The following is a 10,458-nucleotide window of genomic DNA, read 5'->3' as shown; positions in this document are numbered from 1 at the left end:
GTTTCAGGCTAAATTCACCCAGCTATAATCTCAGTTATTGTCTTTCCACTGTTTTATAATATAAATGCATTTATAAATGATTTTAACTCTTAGTTACAGTTTTTATTAATTTTTTTAAAACCTATTAATTTTATAACACCCTTAAATACCTTTCATTCAACTTATAACATATTAAATGAACTTAACCATTACTTTAATTTTTCCTTTAAAGTAAAAGAATAAATCTCTTGCAGTTAGTTTGAAATAAAAGGCTACTTTTCAGGATTTGATTTCTAGAACATAAAATGTTCTTTTAAAAGAGGTAAGACTCTTCTTCAAACATTGAGGATATGATGAGGTTAAAGCACAAGAAGCTATTGATAAAAGATTTTCTTTGTATACTGATCTTACTCAATTTAATCATAAAAATTTTCCTTCCACAAACCTTCTACACTTTCAGTATTCATTCAGGTTCTGTCCCACACTCTACTCTTTCCAATAATCAATCATTTTATCTTAGGACAAAATCATCTTCTGTTTCCTTAACAATAAAAACACACTCCATATATCCCACATACTAAGTTACCAGGCAAACTTCTTACAACATATAATTGCCATTAATACTAAACAAGTTTGTTAAAAGAATGAACTTTTCTTCACTTTAAATACTTAGCATGTAATACCAGAAACAGTTTTTTTGGAAGCAAGTTGGCAGGGGAGATTGGCTGCTGAATAAGTTTGTTATAAAATTGCCTTTTATTATTACTATTATCAATTCAGTTTTGTTAAATAATGACTTTCTGCAATTAGCCACTTAAATACCTTAAACAATGCTTTGTAAAACTTTTATATTTATACCCTTAAGACAAATTTTACCTTCACAGAACACATTCTCTTACTTAAGGTTACTTACTACAATACCTTCTAAGAACCTGAGCAGAATGCAAACGTATTTTGGCTTTGACACCCTAAGGAGGGAACTTTACTGCATTTATTCTGATTCTGCTTTTCACCCTCTTCACTTCCCCCCCTTCCAGGCAGTCGGGTGCACAACAAACAGGAATGCGGCTTATGAATAGAATGGTGGACTCACTGGAAAGGGGCAAGCCGCTCCCCCCTTTCCAGCTTTCAGCCAAAATGGGCAGACAGAACCTACTCAAATTTGGCAACTCTCCCAGGGACCCAGCCACCCTGACTGGGACATCCCCAACAAACTTGGGTGCATGGCGCGGACACATATGGCCTCCAAGCCCCGGCAAAGGGCCAGACCAGAGAGAAGACAGCAGAGCATGCACAAACATCTAGACTCCGCAAACATCCAGACTCCTCAGCTTTTGCCCCAGAATCATTTCACTCCCTTGCCAATGGCAAGGGAGGACTCCAGCTCAGCTGTAATTCCACTTTACATAAGGACACAACTCCAACACTAGCCTTGAGCTGACACAGACAGAAGCACAAAGGTCACTAATATGACCCACAAGTTTATATATTTATTTTCACCATGGCTGCCCCCACAGCCATCACAAACCTCAGAACATTTAACATTTGGTATAAAGCGAATTCATTCACAAATTAGCACCATAACAAAAGATTTCAGCTAAGACTTTTCCACTGTTTAAACTTTACTCCCAGACCAAGCTCCACCAGAAAAGCCGATCCATTTTCCTGTAACCAAGTTTTGTTTCCCTTAATCTAGACCAATTTCCAGGACATTAGGACTTGAACCTATAAATAGCCCTTCCTATTAAAATCGAGACTCCACTCCTTTAGTGGATATAAGACCAGTACAGATTCTAACATGCAGTTAGACAAACCCAAAACACCAGGGCTTTTCCCTGGTTTTCCTCCTTTTCCCAAGCCTAGAGAGAACGGCTTCCCCCCAGCCTTCTGGGGCTACTAGGGTTCTCTCGGGAGGTGATCAGCCTCCCCTTCCTAGCAATTAAAGCTAGGGCCTTCCAGACTGTGCTCACCCGGGGAGTCTTACCTTCTTCCATGTTCAGAGTTCTTTTTCGTTCCCAGAATCTTTCTCTTCAGACCTTCCATTGCCCTCGATTTTTGTCGGGAAGATTCTGGTGGAGCCCACATCTTTTCTGGATTAAATTTAATCCAGGGGCGCCCAGATCTGGGGTTCACCTGAGTCCTCCCGGCTTCCTCGGGGATTTGGAAGGGGCAGCAAAATGCTACCGTCTCTGGCCTTCATTTGTAGTCCCACCAGAGTCGCCAAAAATGTTGTGGAATTTAAGAGAAGTTGAATTATTTGAGTATAGAGAGGCCAGGACTCAGGAATGATTTTGAGAAGGAAAAATGGTTTATTGACGGCCGGCTGGACTCGAGAGCTTTCAGTTTGAATCCCGAGCCCTGAACAAGATTTTCAAACGTCTTTTATACAGAAAGGAAAGGCCAAATGGTCCCTTTGTTTCAGTTCTCAATAGGCTTCAATTAGCATATATCTTCCACATCTTAGGTAAGCTTTTAGCATGGACTCCAGACATTCTAGATAAGCCTTTAGTGTATTTGGTTTTTGCATTTCCCCTAAATACTTAAAGTTTATAGCCCTTGCATTGTTAAACATTTCCTGGGACTGGAGCCGCTGCCAGTCCCTAAGGGCAGGACTGCAGCCTCTTACCGTTCCACACCCACAAGTCAAACAACTTAGTTATCTCTGTAGAGACAAAGAGCCTTCCACCCATAGCCCACATCAATCCCACCAAATCAACATCCAGACACCTCCTTCGCTTCAAACACCCAAAACAGCCTGGTCTAGCAGGACTCCAACCCTACTCAGCCGCTTCTTTGCAGGAGAGATTATAAGGACGCCATCTTGTCTCCTACCCACAACTATCTTTTTAACATAGGGTAAAGCATCTGCCATATCTGAAAAGATTCCAGGTGTTGATGCTGGGGCAGCCATAATTGCTGGCTCAACAGGTGCATTAGGTTGAACTGGATATAAGCTAGGATAAAGACCTGGATGATATATGGAGACCGCATATTTTATTAGAGTAGACAGGTATTTTCTTAACTATAAAAGGGTTAGTACTAGGACTAGGCATAAAGCCAGGAGACTCTCCTCTGCCTTTTGGCTCAGAATTTCTTTCTTTCAAATGGCCCTCCACTTTCTGTTTGTCTATGGGTTTTGAAAATATAGTAATTTCTTCTTTGTCATCTTCCTCTGATTGTAAAGGATCTAAGGTGGCAGTAATTTGCTGGCACAAAGCTCACACAGATAAAAGGAATGGATTCCCCTCTTTGATATGCTCTCTGTAAAGCTTTCATTACACATCTCCACTGTTTCAAATTTAAAACATTATGCCCCTGAGGCTGAAACCAACCACAATGCTTTTGTATTAAAGCAAACAATTCAATTAACTCACAACTTTTTACAGGCACCCCACTAGCTTTCAACAAAGTTTTTAACACTTGCAAATATTCTTCCACACTTCCCATTTGAATACCCATTACCCTGATGACTTTGTGGAAATGTTACTTACCTAAAAGAAGACTTGAGTCACACTGCTTTGGACGTCATTTACAACCCTCATAGGAGTCCTTTCCGTGGGTCCCAATACTGTTTTGGAAGACTCACTTCTTTGGGCTCTGCATTGGGCACCATTTGTTGGAGATTTGGGCCTGAATGTTATTGGGAATGAAAGAAAGAGAAAAAGAAGAATGAAAGAAAGAGAGAGAGAGCTGGGATCAGGCGGTCTGTGAGTAGAGACTCATCAGACAACTTTTTGTTTACAAGGCACTCTATATATACCCGTCTACATGAGAACAAGCAGTTAACTATCAGCATTACTCATAGTCTAAGGAACTTAAAAAAATCTTATCTCAAGGTACAAAGTCTAAGTGTTCAATTTACTACAAAACGTATGTGCTCATCTTTTCTTTTAGTCTTTAACAGCTTCCTCCTGTTTACTGGGGAACTCTGTATTACCACATTCCTTCGGTTGCAAGCATAGCCATGGAAAGAGTATGTCTCTCCTTGTGAGACCTCTGTGCCACAGTTTCCAAAGGGAAAAAGCTATAAAATATTCCAGTCTGTAACTGGATGCAGAAGTTATACCATACTCAGCCATGAAAGGATAGTAGCTGCGGTTGCAACATTACATGAGGTGTCAGCTGACTTGAGCAGGGGGCGTATTTTTTAGTTAATAGAGCTCATGATTTGCTGGTTGCTAATCTCAAGAAAAACCTAGCATATGTCAACTCACAGACTGACCTTTTTTGAAATCATACTGCTCATGCCTTAAAATATCCAAATCCTCTACTGTGATACTTTAAATCCAGTACTCTGTTGTCCATGCCTGAAAAAGATGATTCTCCAGATTGTGAGGTTCCTGTTTCTCAATTATTATCCCCAGGACCAGATTTACCAAAAATAAGGCAAAACAAAGCAAAACACACACACACAAAACAAAACAAACAACAACATAAAAATCCTTGCTAAACCTGGGTTAGATCAAATTTTAAGATGTGTCTTACCATAAAACAGAAACAGATAATTATGAGGCAGACTATGAAGTAACCACTACAGTAGAAGCAATTACTGGTCAACAAGCCCCTAGCCTCACCATGCCCTAGTGAGCTGTGGTAAAACTTTTAAATAGAGGCAGTCATTTAGCTAAAAGGAAATCACAATATTTATACTGACCGTAGGTATGTGTTTGGAGTAATTCATGATTTGGGAAGTTTATGAAAACAAATGGACTCCCTGAAGTCATTAGGAAACAAATAAAAAAAAATGGTAACTATCTGAAATAATAGATGTATTTCTATCACCGAAGGAAAAGGTAAAACAAAGAAAAAATGCTGTGATAAAAGTGGAAGCTCACACTCACAAAACTTAGAAGAAAAATGCCAACCTAGCAGCTCAACAATATGTGGAGACAACAAAACAGTTTCCTTATACAATGTCCCTCATAAGCCCTCTCCAAATGAGTTAGCTCACAGTTAGGAAAGTGTTTTTGTATTTGAAAAAGAAAAATAGAGTCAGTAGGGTCACCAATTAAATTCTGGGGATAGAATCTAGGAAGTGCTGGATGGTGCCCTGTTTGCCCTAGAGTCCCTAGAAGAAACTACATGTGAGCACTCCATGAAATTACCCATTACAGAATGCAAAAAATGAAAAAGGATAAGGAAATATATTGGTGGGCAGTCTTTGATAAGGTACTTTAAAAAATCTGTAACCAGATTCATACATGACAGGCTTGTAAACTAGGCAAAATTTATTAATGTATGTATCTCCATAACCTTAACCCCCACACCTGGACTATTTGAACATCAGCTGAAGGGCTTTACCAGCCAGTTCTTTCAATGGATTTTAATTATATATAGTTTATGGCTTACAGGTATTAAGAATGGGTTGAGGCATTCTCTTGTCAAAATAAGAATGCTTTAACTGTAGGGGAAAAAAAGAAAATGGTTTTCCAAAGCAGGGAGTACCCTTTGAACTCTCAAGCAAGCTTCAAACTCACTTCACTGGAAAGGTTATAAAAAAGTGTGTCAATAAACATTTATGTAATCTAAGTATCTTTTTAAAAATGTATATATATATATTTAAAGTTTGTGTCAAGTGGTTCCTATCCAGCAAATCACCCACTGCCCATACCATCCAACACCTATGGTAAGGTAGAATAAATCCATGAGATATACAAATTAAAACTTAAATATTGACTCACTGGTTCTGTCTTGGCCAAAACATTCCCTTTGGTCCTCATGGCCCTGAGGTCTATGCCATCAGGCAACACCACTGATCCCACAAGAGGTAATTATAGTGCAGCCCATGTATGGGGAACAGTTCACTAGAGAGGATCTGTAACAGTTTGATGTTGGATGGATCCCAGAGAATCATGTCCTTAGAGCCAATCCATTCCTGTGGGAGTGGACCTATTGTAAATGGGACTCTTTGATTAGATTACTTCTGTAAGGCATGCCCCAGGGTGGGACTTAATCCTCTTACTAGAGTCCATATGGAAAGAGACAGACACAGGTGCTCAGAGTGAAATGCTCAGAAGCTGAGAGAGAAACCAGAAACTGAAAGCAACAGAGTTCAGAGGAGAAAGCAGAGACTGACAGATGACACCATGTACCTTCCCATATGACAGAAGAGTCCAGGATCACCCACAGCTGATCTTTGAGGAGAGAGCATTGCCAGAAGATGTCTTGATTTGGACTCTTTTCTCAGCTTCACAACTGTAAGCTTGCAAGTCAATAAACTCCCTTTGGAAAAGCCAACTCATTTGGGGAAATACTGTTTTCATCAGCCTCGGTTAACTAAAACAGGATCCAATGATAGTGAATTGAGTTTTTTTCAGTATTGTAGGAAATCAGTGGAATATCCTCAGGGATTTTTTTTTTTAAGTTACTGAAGATTTACTGACCCTCTACCACCTAAAGACAACATCCCACAACCTGCAAACTGATGACATTATATTCTGGAAAAGAAAACAATGAAAAACCAATCTCTGACCTACTTGAAATAAACTTATCAGGTGTTAATAACTTCACATATAGCTGTCAAATTAGAAGGAAATGAGACTTGAGTACAACACATGCAGCTAAAACTGATGTCACTTCCAAGGTGGGTATATGAAATGGTACATGATTCAAAATTAAAATTAACCAAAATAATCCAGAAGCACTTGACACTGTGTGTGTATCTGATGTGGACAGGTACTGCCAAGATCATGGAACAAGAACCCATTCAGCCAAGTGTTTTGTAGATTATGGGGAAGTTTTTTCAGTGATGAGGTACAAACACAGATACCCAGCAAGATTGCATGAAATGAGAGGTTCATAACATCAAAGAATCTGGAGGGGGAGAATGGAAAATCTTGGCATGGCAGGTCCCAGCTTACCTAGCCTAGGTTCCTGTGAGGGTTCATGGTAAGGCAGGTTGGAGCACATGTTTACTCCAGGCGCTTGTCTTTACTGTGACCCAGATGGGAAGGATCCAATGGATCCTGGGCCTGGCAGTTTCACAATATATGGTACAAAAAGCAGATGTGACTAAGGCCATGTGGAGAAGCTGGGAGCAGCTTCTTATCATCCAAGCCATATGGAAATTGATGTCTTTCAAATAAATTATGCAGCAGGAAAGAGCTGCAGTGGCAAGGGGGCAATTGAAAAGAAGTGGCAGAGGCTGATCATAGAAGCTGAGGTTAGCTCTTATCATCCATACCTGTGAAGGTGCAGGTGTTGCTAGTTGTGGTTATACCCAGGGAAGTGTTAACTCAGGTGGTTGCTCAAAATGACTAAGTTAGGACAAGGTGAAGATGTGTCAAAATAATTTATTTCATTACACCAAAATTCCCTTGTTTAATTGACACCCTTGTGCTTTTATCTATATTTACAAAAAGCATATTGTTTTTATGCTTTTGTTATCTTCCTCAAAAGCCGATTTTCCATACTTTCTCTAGACATCAAGATAAAACCCTTAGTTTAAATAACACTATTAGGAGCAGATGTGGCTCAAGTGGTTGAGTGTCCACTTCTCACATTGGAGATCCTGGATTCAGTTGCCTCATGCCTCCTAAAAAATTAAGAAAAACAAACAAGAAAAACAAAAGAAAAAATCAATTCAGTGAAGCCTATGTGGCTCAATGTTTGAGCTCCAGCTTCCCACATATGAGGTCTCTGGTTCAAACCCTGGCCTTGGTACCTCAAACAGACAACAAAAACAACAACAAAAATCCCAAGGAGACTGCACTTCATCAGTCCAACAGTGGTTTATATGGACTAATATCCAGGTAACCCTTCCCAGGAGAACAAAAGGCAAGTCAGCAAAGCCAGCATCAGGTGACCAAGGGTATTGGCTCTTCTAGGTTTGAATTTCCTAGTCTGAAAAGGCAGACTGTGGTCAGCACTCATTTTGTTTTGCTTTAAAAAAAAAACATTCTCCTGAGAAAGGAACAAAAAATCATACTTTCATTTTTTAAAAGCATCACTACATAAAATTATGGGTTTACAAAGTAATAAAATTTGACATCCAAATAAAATAGTTTTTCTCCCAGGAATTTCTCAAACTCTTCTTGTGTCATATATGATGCTAACAAATATAAAGCAGGTAATCTAAATTTCAGTTTTGTGACAAAATGCATGTTTTTCCAAAGCTGCACAGAAAGCTCACCTAAACACTTGGGCCCTGAGAGAGTGGCCTTTAGGGAGCAAGCTGGGCACCCAGCAGCCTCTGGGGCTGAGGTCCAGAAGCAGAACCTCCTGTGAGTGGGGACTGGACCATAAAGGCAGCAGAGAGGCCACAGGAGCCCAGAGACTTGGTGGGAAATCTCAGTCTCCATTCAGCCATGCTCCATTTGGTGTTCTCTGCACAAACCAAAGGCACCTGGATCCACTGTGTAAGGAGAGTGATAAAAGCACCTGGGGAAGTGGCTGCCTCCAGGGAGAAGACCAGGCTGGGGGAGCTCTCATTTACCCCCATGGAGCAGGGAAGAGCCTGAGGGCCATAAAGGACCACCTGCTCACAGGGCCTCTATTCTCTAAGCACCAAGCTCAAGCCCTTGTGAACCACATCCCTCCGGTATAAACCAATGGTCTCTTTCTGACTGCACTCACCACTGGGGAGGCATTACTACTGCCCATGTGCAGAGAATGGTTTGTCAGGTCAAATCCTCCAAAACTGCAGGTTCTCTGTGTGAAGGAGAGGCAGACAGGAGAGGAGTTACCCCTGAAGTAGCTGGCAGAGCAGCACACCAACCCCAGACCCCACTTGCGGGGTGTCACTGAGCCACAGATGTGTGGGCCGGTGGAAGTGATGGGGGAGAGGGTGCAGGACTCAGGTTCCCAGGAACCTCTTGCCTAAACAGAGGTCCACAGTGCCCCTGACATACAAACACCATGATCACCACAAAGCTCTCTGCATATTCTGTGCCCTAAGATTCCCAGTCTTGTCATGACCCAGCCTCCCATTTAACCTCCCTTATGTCAGTGACAAACAAAATAAGGGCTATTTATACAGGGTCATGCAGTTTTAGAAGAGAAGACAGAAGCCCAGTGGCTGCAGAGAGCCTTCTAATGGACTTCTGTGTAGTTTAAATCACTCAGAAAGGAACAAGGCTATGTTTATTGCAGGCTGACAGGCAGGCTCATGCACTGGTGTCTCCTAACCACAGCCACAACTTTACCAACCTACTTAAATATGACCCTTTTTCTAAACGTGTAAAGGGAGGAGACCACATTTCCCCAGAAAGAAAAAGTTGGATGAACAACTGTCTTCAACCACACTCTTTAATTTCATCAGGAAAATTATTGAAGTTTTATAAGGAAGAAGAACTTCAGTGTCCTTTTAGCTTGTTTCAAACTTCATGGAATGCCTTTATATTAGGTAATATAAGGCAGTAATTTTATATTTCCAGAACTTAATTTGAATACACTGTTGACTAAAAAACTAAACAAACAATACCTAAACTTCTAAGAAAATAAGTGAAAGCAAAAACACCCTATTTTTGGCACAGCTGATTATCTTTTTAAGTAGCTGTAATAAGATGTGAACAGCAGATACATGTTTCTCAAAGGACTATAGTTAATACTATGTATACTAGAACAGCACAATGAATACTAGAAATGCTGCTTATTTAAAATAGGCATGCTTGCTCTAAATACTTTAATTAGCTGACTGAGAAACACCCAGGAAGGGAAATTCCAGACACTGGGCTCCCAGATGTGGACTCAAATCCTGTGTCTGTCCTATGCAGTGTGATGAGTGAAGTGCTTAGACTCAGCTCTGGTTCACCAGCAGCAACACTTATGGACTGAAGACTGGATGGCAGGTGCTCAGTGAGGGCCACTGCACTCAGGACAGCCACCAGTGCCTCCTGACCACTGTGACCCTGAAGTTGAGGCTCAGTCAATGCCACAACCATGCAAATGAAGAGCTGGTATTCATTCTGTGAATTTCTACTCTAAAAGCAAAGCACACTGGGGAGGAATGGAAGGGCTGGATGTGGCAGTTTTGTCGAAAGAGGAGCAGGCAGCAGCCTTTCAAGGTGGCAGGTGATGAGGACACCACAGAACCTTCTCCCTCAGCAAACAGCTGCTGCTGCTCTGAATAATGTAGGGTGGACGCGATCTCCAATGGGACATTCCTAATTCATAGCAATTTAATGGGATATCTGACTTCCTTTATAGTCAACTTGGCTGGACCTCGATCTACTCTGTAAAAAGAGAAAGACCCACATGCAAAAACGTTCACCAAACCACCTAACAAAGCACATGGTGTTGCACCCACCCTTCAAGGCTGATTTTTAATATTAGCTTTCCCTTCCCACATTATAAGGCCAAGTAAAGGTTCTCGGTTCACAAAGGCAATGATTTTATTCCAGTTCCTTTCCCCTGACTCAGGCTTCATGACAGTGTGAGGTCCAGATGCCACACTTGGTAGCATCTGCACATCCTTCTTTAACCAGCAGCAGCTTCACAAGACTGGAGCCCAGTTTGTTATTTCTAATGCACATGAAATAG

The sequence above is a fragment of the Dasypus novemcinctus genome, chromosome 10 (assembly GCF_030445035.2).
Source record: "Dasypus novemcinctus isolate mDasNov1 chromosome 10, mDasNov1.1.hap2, whole genome shotgun sequence".
Taxonomy (NCBI): Eukaryota; Metazoa; Chordata; class Mammalia; order Cingulata; family Dasypodidae; genus Dasypus; species Dasypus novemcinctus.
Note: the sequence above shows the minus strand (reverse complement) of the source record.